Raw genomic sequence first — 21,731 nt, 5'->3', positions numbered from 1 at the left:
TAATGGGACAAACTAAACAATCCTAAATCTAACTTTCACTTTTTAATACTTTGTTGCAAATCCTTTGGTGGTGAATAGAGGCCAAAATATGAAAATTCTGTCAATGTCCCAATATTTATGCACCTGACTGTATGTATATATATACATACACACATATATATATATATATATATATATATATATGTACATATATATATATATACGCATACATGTACTTATATATAAACAGACACATATAATATATATATATATGTATAGTATATGTGTGTACATATATGTACATATATGCATATATATATATATATATATATATATATACTCTGACAGGCAGCACTCTGGATGAATGCAAAAAACAAATGAAACTGCTTGCATCTGCAACATTTCAGTGCCTTTATTTAGCACTTTTTCCATGCCAAGTAACAAGATTAAAATCACACTTACCCTCCATTTAAAGACACAGGCCCAATAGCATGCTAGATGCCACTGCCCACTTCCAGTGCTACACAGCAGTCGCAGGGGGAGTCACTCAGGCTGACCGTAACCATAACAACAAACATACAAACAATTAGACATTTAAAAAACAAATAATACAAATTGTAACATCATAGTATCATATTACTATTGACATCTTAGTATATAGTGCCATGGAGAACATCTCACTTGATTAGTCTGAATTTTGAAATAGAGAAACATTGCTAAATATGTAAACATAACATGGCATCAACATGTCTCAGCAGCAACACTACAATGGAACAAGGTATATCTTCAAACACTGTGGCGTAATGAGAAAACCTCACACCTACCTACAACCCTAACTGTACAGTGGACAGCAACAAAAGTGGCGTCACTGAATGCAGATTGGCAAAATATATGCTACCAGTGCTAATGTATTTAAGCCTGTGGCCCACATCATTAATTAACCTTTTGTGATCATAGCTTTCTCATGCAGCCCTGTGCAAGCTCATTTATAATAACCTGTGTCAGCTGCCTTTTTGGTAGTAGGATATAAGCTATGTTTGGTGACTGCCTTGCCTTTAAAAGCCATTAGTTGGCAGGTGAGCTTTAAACCAGTTAACATTTTTTCAGTTTAAACTCTGTGATATCAGCTACCAGGTTTCCAATCAATCCATGAACCAAAATCCCATTATTTATGTATTATTGTTAGTGATTTAAATATGGTGAGTGCTGAGTTTTCTGTTTTATTTATTTAAGCAATGTGGTCACAAGCCACTTGCACCCCAGGCCTGAGAGTGGCGAGTGCAGGTCTGCACCCGAAATCCGGGAGTGGCGAGTGCAGTGGATGTCTGACTTGTTTAATTGATTAATTTGTAATTGACCTTTTGTGATCATAGCTTCTTTTGTGATCATAGCTTCTCATGCACCCCTGTGCAAAATCATTTATAATAACCTGTGTCCTTTTGATAGTATGATAGAAACAATGTTTGGTGACTGCCTTGCCTTTAAAAGCCATTAGTTGGCAGGTGAGATTTAAATCATTAAACATTTTTTTAGTTTAAACTCTGTGATAGCTACCAGGTTTCCATAAGTATGACAGATAGTGTAGGCAGAGGCGCCTAGAGGGAGGAGGACCGGGAACAGATTACTGGGGCCCAGGCTTTCTGAGGGACCCGGTGGGGGCACGGGTCCGGCGCTGCTCCCCCTCCCTCACAGCTGCCCAGCATGCAGCGTGTGCTGAGCTGCAGTGGAGACTGTTCGTGGCTGCTGAGCAGCAGCCACAGCAGTCTCCTATGCCTGTGGGGGGGAGCAATCACACTGATCATGCCCCCCCTAGCTTTGAGCAGGACTGAGGGGGCCCAGAGCACCCCCCTCCCCAGCATGCAGCGCCGCGCAAATCTTTTTTTTTGTCCCGGGAAGGGGGCGTGGCCACGCCTCCCGCTATTAGGCCATGCCCCCTATTACCCAGGCCCGCCGAGCTCTCAGCGGGCCTGAGTGTAGGACCTGCAGAGAAGTGGGGTCCCATGATGTGGGCTGCAGGTTTAAATGCATTGATCAATCCATGAACCAAAACCCCATTATTTATTTATATATTATTGTGAGTGATTTAACAATGGTGAGTGCTGAGTTTTCTGTATATTTCTATATTTTTTTTCTTACCCTTGATGGAATAATGTCTATCACAGTCTAGTGCATCACTGGCCTTTGTGGAAAGAATATTGAAGAACTATTCCTGTTACTCCCATGATTGAAGTAGTTTCCTTTATAATTGGTAAACCTCAGTTGCTGCTGTGTGGATGCATAACTGGTGATTAGTATACAATGTGTGTTCACACCCTGAATAGGATAAGTAATATTGCATCACATGGTCATGCTTGGCATATTCACAATCTGCTCCAAGTGCATGATGTTGCACTGCATTGTCATGTTCTGCGCTTTCATAATCTACATGTGGCTTAGTACCAACACCACTATGGCTCTAACTATGTGTCCCTCCCATATTCTTGTCTATGTGAGTGTAAATTCCTCTTAATAGTACCAGGTGATTGTAGGTTGCAAAATCATGCAACATGCCTGTGATCCCTGTAATGCTTGTATGCTTACAGTCATTAGTTTGGTGCTAAGTGTCTCTTTTTTTTTTATATTTTGTCATATTCAATGGCAGATGCCTTAAGGGAACCCACTGTTATACCCTGCCAATTGGGAATGGATGTTTGTACTCTATCCTTTAATGGCTCTCTGAGTCCATCCATTAATACAGGTACAGTGACTTATATATGGTGTACATTATTCTCAATGTCTACTATCCCAGTATATTTGGACATATATTCCAATGCTCTAGGAATGTAATCCATGGCCCCCTCATCATCTTTTTGTTAAATTGAAAATATTTTATGACAGTTAAGTACCATGGGGAAATGAGCAGTTAGTTGAGCATTAATATTAGTTATATTAGTTTGGTTGACTTCATCAGGTGGAATAGGATCTTCTTCAAGGTTTTCACTTGGGAGGAAAGCTGCAATATTAGCACTTGATGGAAGACCTTGTGATTCAATAATGGCAGACAGGTTGGACAGACAACTCACTCCTCCCCTTTGCCCTTGCTAAACCACATACAATTGTAACAGATGAGCCAAAGCTGTAACTAAGGAGGACTTACCTTTCTGTTCCTCCAGAGACTCCACATACACTTTATCAGCTAACACAGGATACAATTTTTCAAATTTGGTGGTATACTTTCCTACATTATTATATGGAAGCAGATATGTACTTGGTGCATGCACCAACTTCTTTTTGGTCTCCTTACTACTGGTTTGCAATTTACCTCACCACTCCTCACTTTTTTCAAATTTCTCAACAGTCACAGTGTTTAATTCGCAATTTGCATTAGTTTATTCTACAGATTTTATCACTAACATATTTCAAGATATCATCGTCAAATGTAGCAACAATGGGAAAAGCTCTCACACACTCCTGGGTAATTCTTGACCACTTCTCACAATAGTTAGTTGCATTCACACCATATTTAGTCCCTACACTAAATCTAGTCAAACTTGTCAGTGCTGTACAGGAAATAGTTGTTGACAGTCTATTGACCATTCCTGACCCTTCTTTTAATACATTATTGGCTCCAAACTGTGACTGTCTTGCTCCCATGCTGTCTGTCTTGTGCCTCAACTTTATGTCCAAACAGTCTCCTTGACAAACAGGTAAGTATGATAATACCAATACAGACATGTCCCCAGCTGCTCATCAGCGAAGCCCCACTGTGACCAACCTCTAACAGGTTGTCTATACACAATATAGCACTCACTATGTATCATTTAAACTAGAAGTGGTACAGGCTCATTCACTCCCCGATATTCACTATTGTGCTTATTGAAATACTGTAGTCTCATACTTATATGCCATTCCTGAAAAGCAATACTTTTGTTTATCTATTTGCAATCATTTCCTTTTAAAATGTTGCAAATTGGGGTGCAGTATTTTGCTTCCTTTTTTGCACTCCCTAACACTATTTTACCCTATCTACATCATCACTTGATGCAGGCATTCACATATACCCAAACTGTATATTTAGTGCGATTACCTACACCAAGGACAATTTCCTGTTTATTTGGTGGCTTGAATGCCATACACACAACAAGAATACAGTTTTGTTAACACAATTACTTTTGTTGCTACCTTTAATTCAGAAATCTTTTCTATTCAAACATGCACTGACTAAGAAAAAAAAATACCAAATTATGAGTCCATTTCAGTCTCTTAGACCACAGATTATATTGTCTGTGTGGCTCTCTCAATGCTTTAATGTGCTAATTAACTTGTCCAGCAAGTATGCATAGCTACAGGAAATGGTGATTTTTTTATACCACTCAGCTATATGCAACTAAGAGGCAGCAAGTTATTTTAAAAAACAACAAATATCTACACAGACTAAGCAATTTATAATAACTTATTCCTGAAATCTTCTCTGCACCTTTTCAACCCTCAAAGCAGGAATTCGGTGTTCAACACACATGGTTTAAGATATAGAACAAATTGTTCTTACCTTTTTGTGATGTGTCTTCCACCATTGCTGATATTCCAAATTCCATGTGTCTATGAGTAGAGCGATGAGAGACCTTTTCATGAGCCACCAATTACTAAAGTAAAATTATTGTGAAGTCCGATCAGCTTACTTGGAGTTCCAAAGTCCAAAAGATTTACTCGCACAAAGAAATACAAATAGTACCACCCCTACAATGCACATCTGCAGTTGGCACCAACACAAGGCTTCAATTTGAATGCACTGACTTCCATATGCACTGGCTTCACTGCAGCACAAATTAAAGGGTAACATTCAAATGGTCCTTAGGGAATAAAATCATTGGGTACAGACAGGGATCTGTGTACACTCAACATTGGATAGATCTGTGAGTGGCCAGATCTTCATAAAACCTGGGGGCCGCGCCGAACACTATACCATGCTGGATGTCGTTTGATTTACAGTATCATGGGTGAGGGGTTTATTGAGTTTCAGAGCAGGACTTTACATTGCTTAACTGCTAATAAATGGATTTAGAAACATTACATCTATAATATTACATATATATTTACAGCAGAGATGCAACATTTATCTATAAAACAATGCATATCAATTGCTGATTAAAATAAGTCTAAACAACAACATACAGATATACAAATCCAATAGAAATAAGAAATTATGCCTATAATAAAATAATATTTAAAATAACGTACAGAAAGTGTTGTATATTATTGTACTTCATTCAGTTTTAATATTTGACTTTGACAATGGTCAATTAGCCTGTTATGAGTAATGATAAATAGCCCCTATGTACTGTGAGTACACTGACCAGTTCTGCTGGGCTCAAAGTCACAATCTTGGCTCCAGTTTGGATATTGCACTAGCCGTTTAGCACTGCAGTCCCCCTGCAGAAAAGGGTGGATGTCTGTCAACACTGCCAATATCTTTGTGACACTGGCTGACCTCCATCCTCTGGTTTTGGAGCTGTGGACTGTCTCAGGAAGGCGGCAGCAGTGACAATTTTGGCATTTAATGTGAATTCACCATGTTCAAGAGAGGCATGAGTGGGACTTCCATCCTGTCTCTACTGCACAACTGTTTAGACTGATAATAAGCTCATTATATAATATATCAGTGATTCTCAACATCAGTCCTCAAGGCACACTAACAATTGTGGTTTTATTGATATCTATCCTTGAGCACAGGTGGTAAAATAAAAATAATTGAGGTACTAATTAAGTTACCTGTGCTCAAGTCTGGCTATCCTTAAAACCTGGACTGTTAGTGTGCCTTGATGAATGTGGTTGGGAACCCCTGTAATAGATTATAATAATCCAGAAGCAGATAATAGGGAAAATCTACAATAACTGTTGCTGTAAATAACATATGTAGACACCATAATAGTATGTCTGCAATTTCATGTCTTATTTGTATGAAAAAGTATCTCTGACTCTTTATTTTTAAATTCAAGAATCTTTCATTAAAAGATAGAGAAATTATTTGGGAATTTGCTGTGTAAGAGATGAAGAGCACTTTATGATTATCAATCCTAACTTGGATCATGAAGCATCATTGAGTTGCTTTTTCCATCCAAAAGAAAATTAAGTAAGTTTTGAATAGATTATATTTTTAGCCAATGCATATAAGAAAACTAATGTTGTAATCTCCCAAATGCTTTTTATTTGTTTGAAGATACCAAGAAAAATAATGTAGTTTAGCTTATTTTTACTTCACAGCTAAACACTGTAGTTTTTAAAATGTGACAAATATTGAAAGCATTAGGATTTCAAAATGTAACAAATATCTCACACAGTTATAAAACAATACCTATGCATATCATATTAGAAATTAATTTATAAAGGCAATATAAATAATTTTGATTCAATAGAGTCAACAACATGTAGAGAGGAATTCATTTTTCATTCATTTCATGAAAACTGGATGATCACAACAGTAATATAAAAGGTACTTTATGCTACATTTCTTCATATTTTAATTTGTAATTCTACAAACTGAAATTATTTTACTCAGTTTTTAGTTTCAGTAGAAGATGTATACTGTACCAGACTCTGGGCCTTATTCAGAGATGTATGCTAACCCGATGGTTAGCACATCTCCAATAATGGAAGTACTGCACATTTTCAGGAGGTGTACTGCACATGTGCAGCCCTCCATCTGTGAGATCGATCGCAGTGCCTATCAGCTGCAGCCTGATTTATTGGCTGTGGCATTCAGGAGGTGCAAGGTGGCATTCCCTTGCAGAATTCCCAGAAGTGAGGGCATGTTGCCCCCATTTCCCAGGAGTGACAAGGCCAGGGTCTGCGTGGGTGCATGCAGACTTCATGGCCTCGCAAGCTTCCAAGACCTGATCAGGCTGCAGGAAGCTTTAGCTCCTGCAGCCTGGTCGAAAGGGACAACAATAGCGACCGACCGTCATGATTATTCCGATGGTGACCCCAGGATGTGACCTCAGTCACAGCACTGGGATCACACAGATGCAGCAAGGAGGTGTATACCACCTCCTTTTGCAATTTGAATGGACAGAATTGCACAGCTGCTTGTGTGTGGCTCTGCAATTCCCTCCATCTCTGAATCATGCCCTCTGTGGGGCAATGAAGACCATCAAGAGGTATATGGGGGTTTTACTGATCACTAAGAATTATTAATGATTATCTCTATAGTTAGTTAACAGACAGAAGAAAATGCTTTTGAGTTCTATACCAATTGTAAACCACAGGTGGTACAAGCATTTATATAATGTGTTAGTTATGCTAATAACACATTGTTATTACTTCTAACTTGAAGAAGACAAGTTTTTAGACTAATAGAGATCTCTGTTAGTATATTTGAGAAAATATGCACAGTAGGAGAAACTGGAGCACCAATATTAAAACATTGTACTTGGCAATAATATTGCTCTTAGCAAATAAAAAAAAAATAAGGAGAAACACATACTGTATACTAATACACCTTGGGGGAAATTTACTTACAATCTTGATTGGCTGAATTAGCAATTTTCTGTGATAAAGGTGTGATTTTGCAAATTGGATATTTACTATTAGTCAAATTGCATGGATACTGCATGTCAAACATGACTTCACAGACCATTTTGCATCAAAGCACCATCGAAAGAAACATTGTCAAAACAACACACCAAAGCAAATCAGGAATTTACTAAGAATCGAGTTTACCAAATCTATGATAATTGCACCCAATTTGCACCTCAATGCATGAAAATCAGTGCACTTGTTTAAAAAGCATTTTAATATGTGTAAACCATTTTAATTAACCCCAACTCAATCAATATATTTATAAAAGCTAACAAACTCAGCTGTAACACTGTCTTTCTGCTGACAAGTTTTTATGTGGTCTGAACCAGCTGACTGAAAGGGCCCAGGGGCAGATAGAGGTGCCGCAGAGATGACAGAGGCCTAGGTTCTTCCATTGCTGTTGAACCTCAATGCCGATGTCTTACAGATGTTTCAAGACACTACACGGTCACAAGACTTTTCAGGCGACCAAACTTCTGGCTTTTCTGCACTTCTTTGCTTTGGGAGCATTTTGTTTATGATTGTGAGGGTGGTAAACATATTGCAAGCCACCTTCTGCCACTAAACACTATAAACAAAAATGGTGAGGAATCTACTGTGCACACTAGCAGCAGCAGTTAGGGAGTACTAAAAATGGAGGTCATCCACCTCCAAAAAGGGTACAATAAAACAAAAAGCAAGTACTCCCATTCCTGTGCACAGCCAATCTAGATATTCTTATAACCAACCAAACATATAATGGTGGGGGTTCATATAAACAAACATGAGCTGGAAAATATCAGAGTCACTTATTTTCAATTGACTCCAAATAGTGTCTCTGATCAATAAGGAGCTTCTATCCTGTTGGTTGTCTTTATCCCAATCTTTAAATGGCAATATACAACTGAAATATTCCTCGGGAGAAGAAAAAAGAAAACAGGAAGAAAAAAACAATTGTACAGTATATCTCAAATAAATGTGTAAAATAACAGTCTTCCACTTCAAGTCTTCAATATGTCAATAACATACCGTACTCACGTAAAGAATGGAGTTTACACCACCCAAAAATGTTTATTTATCTTCTATGTCACTAGGCATTCCATCAATAAAATTCTGGACCCATACAGGAACATATAAACAATAATGGGTAAAATGGTGGGCGTACCACAACTCACAATGAGGTATGCTGTGGTAAGCATATCAAAGTTTCTTTATGTCATCCCTTTAATTTTCTCTATCCACATATTTTCTCTTCATTTACATGAAGCATATAAAATATTTGTATTAGGAGCAGAGCAGGTTCCAATAAGTTTATTAAACACTTAAAATCCAATAACATAACAGTCACCATATACATATGGAGTAGATGGAACAAAATACAATCACCTGAATTGTGAAAAGGTCTGGACTGACACGCTAACAGGGAATGAAGCTCCAAGTGTATAAGTGTTATCTAGCCCGTCCACCAATGTGTTTCAACCTTAGTCTTTATCAAGGTGTGAATAATGGTGCTAGAGAGTTAGCTTAAGTACCCTAGTTAATCCCTCCTCCTTCATTAAGGGCAGTATAAAGTCCAAAAAATAGAAAGTAAAAATAGAGGTCCCACCTTGTCCTATGGTGGAAATAAGTACATCCTATGTGGTCTACATATATAACTTGTGATATCACCCCAAAACAGTATTAGTTGAAAAGGTCAAAAGGAGTTATTAGTGGAGATTCTATGGTTTGCATTCCACATATGGAACGCATACACTTCCACTGGAAATGAGAAGTCTCATTTCTCATTTGTGGTGGTTCACATACACCCTGGACCAGATAGAGGATTCTCTTATTCATGGGGGAAAGGAGTAACCCTGTGCACTCTAAATGTGATGCTCCTCTCCTCCTTCCGTCCTGCAGTGTCATAGCTTCTATTGCGCATGTCCTCTATGCAACAAATCTGGCAATGCGTTCCAAATGGGAAAGACAGAGGACAACCATTTCCTCCCTCATATAGAGGCTTGGTTAACCCTCCAATCATATAGCGATATCTCAGCACACATATAATGGGTATTATATGCCAACAACTACCATTCATAAGCAATGATTTCTCAAAAGATAGTTATTTTAAATAAAAAAAAGATTTTTTAAAATACCTTCATTTCCTTTCATTCTAAGGCATCCCAACTTCTATTATTCACATGTCTCGGGCCCCATTAGACCAAACATTCCAAATAGGAACCTCCTTCTTCATATAGTGGCTCTTGTGGCATTATTTACATAGGTCTAAATATAGAAGCATATATATATATATACCTTACTAAAACATAACATGTGGGAATTCTAAAAACATAATAAAAACATATTAATGGTACATCTATAAAATAATAAAATAGCAATGATGAAATAGCAAAGATAAAATAGCAATGATAAAATAGCAATATTGCGATTGTTTTACATGATTCCAAAAAATCTAAAAATATATAAAAATGGGTATGAATGGAGATAATAAATAAAGGATAATACATACAAAACAGTAAAACTAGGCTAACCTACAATTATAATAGCAAGAAAAGACTAATAAATAAGGGTTATAGGAACCATTTTGTTTCAAAATCTACATTTAACCCCTTTGGGACAAGTGTTCCTAACTCAAAGATGGTCTGCATTTCAAGTTTCACCAATCTTTCATCTGTATTCTGTTTTCTCCAATTTTGAGGGGCTAGCTTGATCCCACAGAAAAACATCAGATTTGAGATTTTACACTCATGCTTTTCTTTAAAATGGGCTGAAACACCATGAGTCATTAACCCTTTCTTAATATTTCGGTGGTGTTCTGACATCCTGTCTTTTAACTTTCAAGTGGTTCTCCCAACATATTGCTTTTTGCATGTACATTGTAATAAATAGACTACGCTAGTTCTGTGGCATGTTATAAAATCATTAATACTGTATTCTCTTTTATTATCACTAAAAGTTTATGTAGTGATTGTAGAGGTGTCACTCTTGCAGTTCCTACACATTATGATAGAGCCACAAGGATAACAACCTTTTGATTTAATTGATTTCTTCTTGTTCATGCTTTCAGTGTCTAATGTGCTTTTCACAATCTGCCGTTGTAAGTTATCAGCCTTCTGGTATATGAATTTTGGTCTTTCTGGTAGGTATTGGCTAATTACAGGATCTTTCCTATGTTATCGAATTCTTTATATTGACTATTATATTTCAATAATATCCCAGTATTTTCTTCATTCTGTTTGTTTTTTTTAACTAGAATATCTTCCCTTTTACAGGTTGCATATTTGTTATATGGTGTTTCCAATTTGGTTGGTTCATAGCCTTTTTTCATAAATTGTTCTTTCAACATAGTTCCTTGTTCTTCCAGGCCATAGCCTCTCCAGAGTGACCTGTGAACCATGAAGAATGAGCCCATGTAAGTACCTGCTTGCTTAACTCCGGGGCCACAAAAGTTTTCCCAGTAGGAGGCTGTAGTTGTATTGCAGCAAATACTTTCGACTCTAATACTGGACTACTATGCAGAATATCAGAATTGTTGTCACAGGACAGGGATCTTTACAAGGCATCAGCCTTTTGGTTGAGAGCTCCTGAGTCGAAAGTCAAAGTGAATTGGCAACAAGCAAAACATATTGCCCATAGGGCCAAACAAGTACTCACGCACTGGAAAATTTTCAAGAACAGAAGATTCCTATGATCTGTGAAGATGGTAAAGGGGAATTTAGCCCCTTCCAAAAGGTATCACCATTCCTTTAATGCCAATTTAAAGGCTAAAAGTTCTTGTTCTCCTATGGCGTAGTTTCTTTCAGCTGGAGAGAACATCTTAGAAAAAGAACCCGCATGGATGGATTCGATTATCCTCAAATCATTGAGAGAGGACAGCTCCCACTGCCTCTGAAGATGCATCCACTTCTAACAGGAAGGGTCTATCCAAGTCAGGTAGTCTTGAGACTGGAGCTGTTATGAAAGCCTGCTTTAGAAGTTGAAAGGCTGTTTCTGCCTCAGGGACCACAGAGCAGGGTTGGCATTTGTGCGGGTTAAAGCTGTAATAGGAGCCATTAAAGATGAAAATCCCTTGATGAAACATCTATAATAATTGACGAATCCGAGAAGTCTCTGTACAGACTTCATTGTTTGAGGTCGAGACCAGTCAAAAAATTGCTTGAACTTTTTTAGGATCCATTTATAGACTGGAACCGGAAATGATATAGCCGAGGAATGGTACACTAGGAACTCTGAAGACACATTTTTCCAATGTACAGTAGAGATGATTCTTTCTCAGATGGGACAGGACTTCTTTTACATGTTTGTGGTGGTCCTCTAGGGATGAAGAGAAAATCAAAATGTCATCTAGATAGTCAACAATGGAAACACATAAGAGGTCTCTGAAAATGTAATTGACAAAACCATGGAAAACAGCAGGTGCATTGCACAACCCAAAGGGCATGACAAGATATTCGAGGTGTCCATCTCTTGTATTGAAAGCGGTCTTCCACTCATCTCCTGCATGAATAAGATTATAGGCCCCTCGTAAGTCTAACTTGGAGAATATGATATATCCTTTGACTCTATCAAGTAATTCTGTAATCAATGGAAGTGGATATCTGTTCTTAACTGTAATATCATTAAGGCCTCTGTAGCCTATACATGGTCTTAGCCCACCATCTTTTTTAGAAACAAAAAAGAAACCTGCTCCATCAGGAGAAGTGGAAGTTCAAATGAATTCTTTCTCCAGATTCTCCTGGATATACTCCGACATGGCTTTGATCTCTGACAGGGACTTAGGATAAGTATGACCATGATGAGGCATCTTGTCAGGCAGTAGATCGACTGGGCAGTCCCATTTTCTGTGAGTAGGTAAAACATTAGCTTGTTTTTCAGAAAAGACATTAGAGAAGGTTTGATATTCTTTAGGAATTCCTGGAAGTACTGATGATGATATTTTCCTCACAGGTTGAACTTTGGGAAGACAAGATTCCTGACAACTTGTACTCCATGAGAGAACCTGCATAGTGCACCAGTCAATCCTGGGATTGTGCTGACGTAACCATGGTAATCCTAGAATAACTTCATGGGAAGCCTTGGGTATCACTAAGAATTTAAGATGCTCAGAATGGAGTACTTCAATATGAACCAAAACTGGCTGAGTCTCCTTAGAGACAGTTCCATTTAACAGAGGTCGTCCATATACAGAGGTCAGGGAGAGAGTGATCAAGAGATGTAAAAGGAATTTGTAGCTTGTCAACAAAACTGGAGGTCACAAAGTTTCCTGCTGCTGCAGAGTCTAACAAAGCAGTGACAAAAACAGGTTTAGGCTTAAGATCTATGGCTAAGATCAAGACAGATTCTTTAGATATTGGGGATGGACTTATTACTCCTAACTTGATGTCCCCAGTACCAGCTAGCAATGGGTGTTTCCTGGCTTATGGGAACAGGAGACCACCAGGTGCCCTGAATCTCCACAATATAGGCAGAGGTTATTAAGAATTCTTCTCTGTCATTCCTCTTTAGAGAGATGGGTATGATTCACCTGCATGAGTTCTTCATCTGTAGAAGAAGGAGGTAGGCAGGTAGGAGTGGGTAGTGGGGGTGGGTTGAAATTGTCAGTTCCATGCTTCTCAGCCTGGCATTCCCTAAATCGTAGGTCAATTTTATTGCAAATATATATCATATCGTTAAGATTAGTTGGAAGCTCACGGGTGGCCAAATAATCTTGATAATATTAATCAGAAAGTCTGTGCCAAAAAGCTGCAGTAAGGGCTTCTTCATTCCATTGAGCTCTGATGCCAAAATCTGAAACTGTACAACATACTGGCTGACAGGATGGGTTCCTTGTTTTAAAATCATAATACTGGATTAGGCTGAAACTGTTCTTCCTGGCTCAACAAAAATCCTCTGAATGATGTTATAAATTCAGTATAATTGTCCAGAAGAGGGTCAGAATGCTCCAAGAGTGGAGAAGCCCAGTCCAGTGCTGAGCCGGTCAATAAGGACATGATATAGGCCACTTTAGTTTTAGCAGATGGAAAGTTATCTGGCTGCAAGGTAAAATGCACATCGCACTGATTAAGAAATCCGAAATATAACTTGAGACTGCCATCAAAGTTACTTGGCATAGGTAGGTGCAACCGAGGAGATGTTCTGTAACCTGTATTATCAGATGGATGAGCAGGTGTAACCACTGTAACATTGAAGCAGTCAGAGTAGTTTGCATGATATCTTGGCGTTTAACCATTTTTGGAAGCACTGAGCCATTTGGTGCTGCATAGTTTCCAGGTTTTCCAAACGGGTTGCTGTGGTCTGAATTAAATCCATTCTGGACTCCTGTTCCATGGCCGAGTCCATTGGGCCAGTGCAAACTGTTAGGATCTCTGTTTGTTGTGGACCCAGGGTGGTAATAGGAGCAGACACCTGAACAGATTTAAATTGAAAAGTGGGTTTTTTAATGGGTGAGCTTGTATACAGATAAAAATAAGGTCCAGAATATTAAGAGGATGGTGATGATTAGAAACTGTAGTGAAGTATGAATGGGTAATGTCCAGGTAGTGGCAGAATTAATAAGAGTCTTTGTAATCCAAATGATCACTGCAGGGCTGCACACAGGAAAACAGTTACTGATTGATACTGGTGAGATGAGATCCGGAAATGTTATGGAGTAATTGGATTAGCAGCAGCTGATGAAATTAAGTGGAGAGTTGTACTGAGATGGCTCAGTGTAGAGCTAGGTACATGGAGGCAGTGCAGATTCAATGTTAACTATAGACACAGGTCCTTTGGCAGGGAAAGAGTAAATAGAAGGTGCAGGATGGTTCCAGCAGGAGACTGTGACCATCCTACACCTTCTAGACTAGAGCCGTGCAGGCTACTTGGAAGCTGGGATCCAGCAGGAGCACAGGTGAGCACTCAAACAGACAGGTCATTCAGAAGCACAGGAACTCTTTCACAGCTATGCAGTGAAACATGTTGCACTGGCAACTATGGGAAGCTCTGAACTCCCTTAAGTACCCAGTGCAGAATTGTGATAGATCAGAGAGAGCATGTGACATGCCAGGACTGGAGCAGCTAAGTCACGTGACCAGAGGCAAGATGGTGGCGCCTATACCAGAGTGGAATGGAAACAGTACCAGACCTACCCTGGCCAGAATGACACAGTGCCCACAGAACACTTCACACAGACATTGCCCACCGCCAGATACTAGCCCCTCCGCCGGAAGGACCACACCACAGCACCCTCACAGGTAATACCTGTCATCCCCTATGCCAGGAAACCCTGGTCATGACAATTACAATGTACGTGCAAAAAGCAATAAGTTGGGAGAACCACTCGAAGTTAAAAGACAGGATTGCAGAATACAACCGAAATATTAAGAAAGTTAATAAACTCATGGTGTTTCAGTCTATTTTAAAGGAAAGCGTGAGTGTAAAATCTCTAATCTGATGTTTTTCTGTGGGATCAAGCTAGCCCCTCAAAATTGGAGGAAATAGAATATAGAAGAACGATTGGTTAAACTTGTAGGGCTGACCATCTTTGAGTTAGGAACTTTTGTCCCAAAGGGGTTAAATGTAGATTCTGAAACCAAATTGTTTCCTATAACCCTTGCTTATAAGAGTCTTTTCTTGCTATTATAATTGTAGGTTAGCCTAGTTTTACTGTTTTGTATGCATTATCCTTTATTTATTATCTCCTTTCTTGCCCATTTTTATATCTGTAGATTTTTTTTAAACAGGTAAAACAATAACAATATTGCTATTTTATCAGTGCTATTTTATCTTTGCAATTTCATCATTGCTATTTTATTATTTTATAGTTGTTCCATTAATATGTTTTTATTATGTTTTTAGAATTCCCACATGTGATGTTTTAGTAAGGTATATATGTATGCTACTATATTTAGACCTATGTAAATAATGCCACAAGAGCCACTATATGAAGAAGGAGGTTCCTATTTGGAATGTTTGGTCTAATGGGGCCCAAGACATGTGAATAATAGAAGTTGGGATGCCTTAGAAAGAAAAGAAATGAAGGTTTTTTATAAAATCTTTTTTTTATTTAAAAATAACTATCTTTTGAGAAATCATTGCTTATGAATGGTAGTTGTTGGCATATGATACCCATGTATATGTTTCTATTATGCTTTTAGAATTCCCTCATGTGATGTTTTAGTAAGTTATATATGTATGCTACTATATTTACAGATATGTAAATAATGCCACAAGAGCCACTATATGGGGAAGGAGGTTCCTCACCTATATATAATCTTTTTTTATTTAAAATAATCATCATTTGAGAAATTATTTCTTATAAATGGTGGTTGTTGGCATTGGTGGGATATAATACCCATTATACATGTGCCGTGAATACACTATACGATTGGAGGGTTAACCAAGCCTCTATATGAGGGAGGAAATGGTTGTCCTCTGTCTTTCCCATTTGGAAAGCATGGCCATATTTGTTGCTTAGAGTGCATGCGCAATAGAAGCCGTGACACCGCAGGATGAACGGAGGAGAGGAGCATCACATTTAGAGTGCGCAGGGTTACACCTTGCCCCCATGAATAAGATAATCTTCCATCCGGTCTGGGGCATATGTGAACCACCACAAATGAGAAAGGAGACTTCTCATTTCCAGCAGAAGTGTTTGCGTTCCATATGTGGAACTCAAACCAAAGAATCTACACTATTAACTCCTTTTAGACTGTTTCTACTAATACTATTTTGGGGTGATATCACAAGTTATATACGTAGACCACATAGGATGTACTTATTTCCACCATAGGACAAGGTGGGACTTGTATTTTTACTTTCTATTTTTTGGGCTTTATCCCGCCACTAACGAAGGAGCAGGGATTAACTAGGGTACTTAAACTGGCTCCCTAGCACCATTATTCACATCTTGATAAAGACTAAGGTCGAAACACATTGGTGGATGGGCTAGAGAACACTTATACACTTGCAGCTTCATTCCCTGTTAGCATGTCAGTCTGGACCTTTTCACATTTCAGGTGATTGTATTTTGTTCCATCTACTCCATGTGTATATGGTGACTGTTATTTTTTTGGATTTTAAGTGTTTAATAAACTTATTGGAACCTGCTCTGCTCCTAATACAAATATTTTATATGCTTCATGTAAATTAGGTGAATAAGAAAATATGTGGATGGAGAAAAGTTAAAGGAATGACATAAAGAAACTTTGATATGCTTACCATAGCATACCTCATCGTGAGTTGGGGTATGCCCACCATTTTACCCATTATTGTTTATATTTTCCTGTATGGGTCCAGAACTTTTATTGATTGAATGCCTAGTGAAATAGAAGAAAAAGAAACCTTTTTGGGTAGTGTATACTCCTTTCTTTACGTGAGTACGGTATGTTAATGACATATTGAAGACTTGAAGTGGAGGACTGTTATTTTACATGTTTATTTGAGATACAGTATACTGTACCATTTTTTTTTTCTTCTTGTTTTCTTTCTACTTCTTCCTAAGTACATTTGAGATGTATATTGCCTTTTGAAGATTGGGATAAAGACGACCGACAGGATTGAAGTTCCTTATTGATCAGAGACAGTATTTGGAGTCAATTGAAAATAAGTGACTATGATATTTTCCCACTCATGTTGGTTTATGTGAACCCCCACCATTATATGTTTGGTTGGTTAAAAAAATATATCTAGAATTGCTATGCGCAGGAATGGGAGTACTTGCTTTTTGTTTTATTGCACCTTCTCCCACTACCTGGGCCAAGTCTTTTCCACACTGAAGACCCTCTCCTACACCTATATTTGCTTCCCTAGCCAGAAGTCATAGTAGCATGAAATCAGGTTTGCTTTTTATAGGAACACACTCATGCCCAATTTCCTGGGTGCTATATACTGCACACACATTGAGCTGAGACCACCTAGCATGCATGCACATGTTTATTTAAACTGCATCACAGTCATTCCACCAACATCCGGGTGGTTTGGAATGCAAGTCTAAGAATCATGAGTCTTGTGGTTGGCTATCCTGGGTCATGACATGATTATTTTATCCTCAGTCAGTTTTCCCAGTGTGCTAAGTTTGAGGAGGAACAAATGCCGGAGGGATGGTTGACAGGTAAGTACACTTTCCTCTGGTTACCTCCTGACTACACACCTATAAATGTTGGCTTGTTAACCTTCAAACATATAAATTTTTTTGTTTCACAAGAGATTCGGGGTATGGATGTTTCTTCTGGCTACTAACTCCATTGCCACTTCCTGATAGTCCTGCTTAGCACAAGTATAATGAAACTAATAAGTCCACTAGATCTGTGATAGAATGTACATTTGGGCTTTTAACATCTAGTTTTTGCACTCTTGATAAATCTGGAGGGGCTATGTTGTATTCCGTTAATAAAATATCAGACATGCTTTGCTGCTGTGTGTTGCATAATCTGTGCTTTAATCATCCTGCCCTGCCATATTATGCAATGCATGGTCAGCACGCAGGGCCACTGGTTTCATCTGGAAACTCTGTGACCACAGAAAGTGAGAGGTAGAATAGGACATCAGGGATTTATTACGACAACATGTTCTTGAGCGGTATTGGCCAAACAAATGGTCATAATGCCTCATGACTTCCTTGACAAAGTCCAAATTTTCTTCATTGCAGCCATTCTTGCTCTTGCCCCTGACCACTGAGCCATCATCCTCCTCCTTCAAGTCTGACTTCAGCAAAGGCTGCTGTGCAGAAACCTCCTCCATCTCCCCTGCTACCACTTTTCTTCTCATCACAACACAAAATGCGCTGAACACTTATAAATAAAAGAAAATAAAAAATCCTCCAACACCACTTCACACACACACTACTCACATACACACACTCACACACCACAGACACTCACAAATAATTACAAGATAAAAAATGGACACATGACAAAAAAACAGACTTTAAAATATAATAAGATCTACAGAAAAAAGCCAAACAACTTACACAACCAAAAAGCAACAATCAAATAGAATATCTGGCAATATCTCTCCTCTCCAAACACTGCGCACACTCCAACCAACACTAATGCCACCAATGCATGTGTTCTTGGAGGTTTGTAGGTGTATTTATTACAACATGGTGACTCTACTGTAGCATGTGCGAATTCTGACTAATCGGAAAATGTATGCAAATTTCATCGATTTGCTCAAAATTCACATGCATTTTTGGCTGCTGTGAGGTCTGTTGTATTGCAGATTTTCAATTTCAGTTGCAAATTCAGTTGCACAGCACACATAATTTGACTGATCTTGCACACACCATAACACAATTAGGTACACCATCAAATAACAAAACAAAAGCATACACAAATCTTTGTAAATGTGCGTTTTGCATTGCAAAACGTTCCAGCAATAAGGTGTGATAATAATTCGCATCCCAACACAATCGTTAGTGAATCTTCCCCTTAATGTTATTCTATTTGTTCTGTTTATTGATTTATCTTTTTATTTCAGAAGTTCAAGCAATATTACGTGCAGCTTATTGACATTTGAAATAATTTTTGCTAGATCACAGTCCCTTCACTGACTACTATGGATCTCAATTGTAGTTGAAGAGTTTAGTGATGGAACGAAAACACTTTTCGTTGGTTAATGGCTTCACGCATTTAGAGTTTGGATCAAATCCATTTAAGGTGTGCAAATTGTTCTTGAAGAACTCAGATGCATTTTCAATACATGCCATGCAGAAAAATACTAATTGTTTTTGCTTGTAGCACACACAATCTGGTCATCTTTTTGCTTTATAATTTAGGTTTAAAATAATGTGTCATATCTATTAACTATCTGGAATTTACCCCAACAATTATAATTTCTTGATGTTAGCTACCGGTACCACATGTGAGTTGGGATGAAGATATATCAACTGTTTATTGCCATAGCAATAGGTGCCAATAATATAGTATTAAAAATCATCTGCTCCTACAGTTCCAGCACATGGCTGCTTGTTTTAAGGTTTGGTGTTAGCTACAGTGTCCAAGCTACAGAATGCTTCTAATTGAATCAGCCCCCATTAGGGGGGCTACTTTTGAAATTGAAAATGGAGGATTGTAGCAGATTTCTCAGATATCTGCTGCAGTGCTTCATACATATATCCATAGGATCCTTAGTCCCCGAAAATTGCTACTTTGGGGGAATGTTTTCAATATTGTTTGATAAATATACCCCAATATGTACCGTCACTTAACTCTAACAACCACACATAACACGCCATAAGCAGTGTCAAAATGTTGGATTTACAGTACCATCCAATAGCTTCAATTCTGAAAACTCAAACTGCATGTACATTATACTTTACTGAGCTTTAGATTTCACTACTGTATGACCAGCATTCTGGTTCTGAGATTGTATTATTTACTTTTATCATATCATATATTACACAAATCAATACTGTATTATATTTGCTAGTAATATGCAGAATATCTTATCAGGCCTGATTAAAATCCTGTTTATTTTTTATCATAATACCTATCTATAAGATCTTTCTACCTTGCTGACATTACCAAGGACTTCCTCATAGTATGAAGCAATTTCATCTGACATGAGATAGCAAATGAGTTTTTAATCTTTTTTGTATGATGTCAAGGTTACCCTCTATAATGTAATAAATTTATATACCAAGATGCAGAGTATTAAGAAAGTTAGTAAAGTATGAAATTACTCTACACTAGAAGGTGGGCACACTCATATGCACATGGAGAGATGGGAAGGGCTATTCTTACAGGTACATAGGACAATGATAGAAAGGACTTTTTAATGCAAATGTGAACCCATGCAAACAGGAACACAGTTGCACTTTTACCTGAGAAAGCTGTATTATTTGAGATTGGTCATAGACAGGTGCAAATATTAGATAATAACGATGGTTGATAATGGTTTCTTTGTGATATATATCATCCCTGTATACCCAATTTTATTATACAGGACAGAACAGATTATCTGCATGAAGCATATCGACAACCAAAAAAAACAAATTTCTATAAAATATTGGAACAAGATCTAACCCCGCAGTTTCTGAAAGAATTGAAATCACTCTTATCCAAAGCATTAGATGAAAGGGTGATACCCAGAGACACATTTCTATTGCCCCCATACCCAGTTACTGCCACATATTACCATCTTCCCAAAATCCATAAATTCATCACCAATCCCCCAGAACACCTTATCATATCGGGCATAGGATCACTGACTTCCAATCTTTCCTTAGGGAAGACAAAAACACCATTAAAATTCAGGATACAAGAACACATTCACAATATTAAAAACAAGGTTGAAGGCCACACAGTCTCAAAACTCTTCAGCACAAAACATAATTCCAATCCTGAAGAACTCACCTTCAAGGCTATAGAACATGTGACCTTAGGCAAAAGAGGTGGAGATCTAGGCAATAAACAAGGAGAGAGATGTACTGAAAATTCGAGCTGAACACCCTTGCCCCATATGGATTCAATGAAAGCTATGATATAGCTCCATTTCTATAATGACTCAGGTTATAGGCATATACAAAATGTTTACAGTAATACCAACATGGTAATGCCCAATCTTGCCTGATCTTGAAAGCTAAGCATGATTGGGCTTGGTCAGTACTTGGATGGGAGACCACCTTGGAATACCAGTTACTGTAAACATGGATATATGCATACCAAATGATAAATGGAGGAGTGAAAATGTGAAGGTGAGAAGAAAATGACAATATAAGACACCATCCAGAAATGTACAGTGGGTCTCATTCAGACCCGCTCGCGAGCGCAGGATGCTTGCAAGCAGGTCGATGGTACCCAAATGCGCATGCGCACGATGGAGGCTGCTCCATCGTGCGCATGCGCGAGACCTGGCGAGCAACGGGGAAGCCATCGCTCAGGGTCTAGCACCAAAGGGGGCATGCTGTTGATGGTGAGTGACAGCACACCCCCTTTGGTGGGTGTGCTGGGGTGTGGCTGCCCAGATGGAGGCGTTCCCATGGGAATGCCTACTGTCTGGGTCTGGCCCCACTGACATCACTAGTGATGTCAGTGGGAGTGATTCTGGCTCTGATAGAGCCAAAATCACTCCAGGGCTTGCAGCAGCGAGACCCTACTGCAGGGTCTGGTCGCGATGGTCGAGACCATCATCATGGACGCTCGCATAAGCTGTGGGTGGTAACCCACAGCTATGCGAGCATCCAGGAGGACGCACCAAAAAAAAAAGATGCCCTGATTCAGAGCGGGCGCTCATTCAGA

The 21,731-nt window shown here is 38.5% G+C and overlaps 1 pseudogene; it reads left to right on the top strand.

The window, feature by feature from the left end:
- Positions 1-21,021: 21,021 nt before the first annotated feature.
- LOC148539239 (5S ribosomal RNA) lies at positions 21,022-21,140 on the top strand (annotated as a pseudogene).
- Positions 21,141-21,731: the final 591 nt, after the last annotated feature.

Source organism: Taudactylus pleione, unplaced genomic scaffold (assembly GCF_031769625.1).
Source record: "Taudactylus pleione unplaced genomic scaffold, aTauple2 ptg000026l, whole genome shotgun sequence".
In the NCBI taxonomy this organism is placed as follows: domain Eukaryota; kingdom Metazoa; phylum Chordata; class Amphibia; order Anura; family Myobatrachidae; genus Taudactylus; species Taudactylus pleione.
The sequence above is the reverse complement of the archived record's forward strand: the minus strand, read 5'-3'. Positions and strand labels throughout refer to the sequence as shown.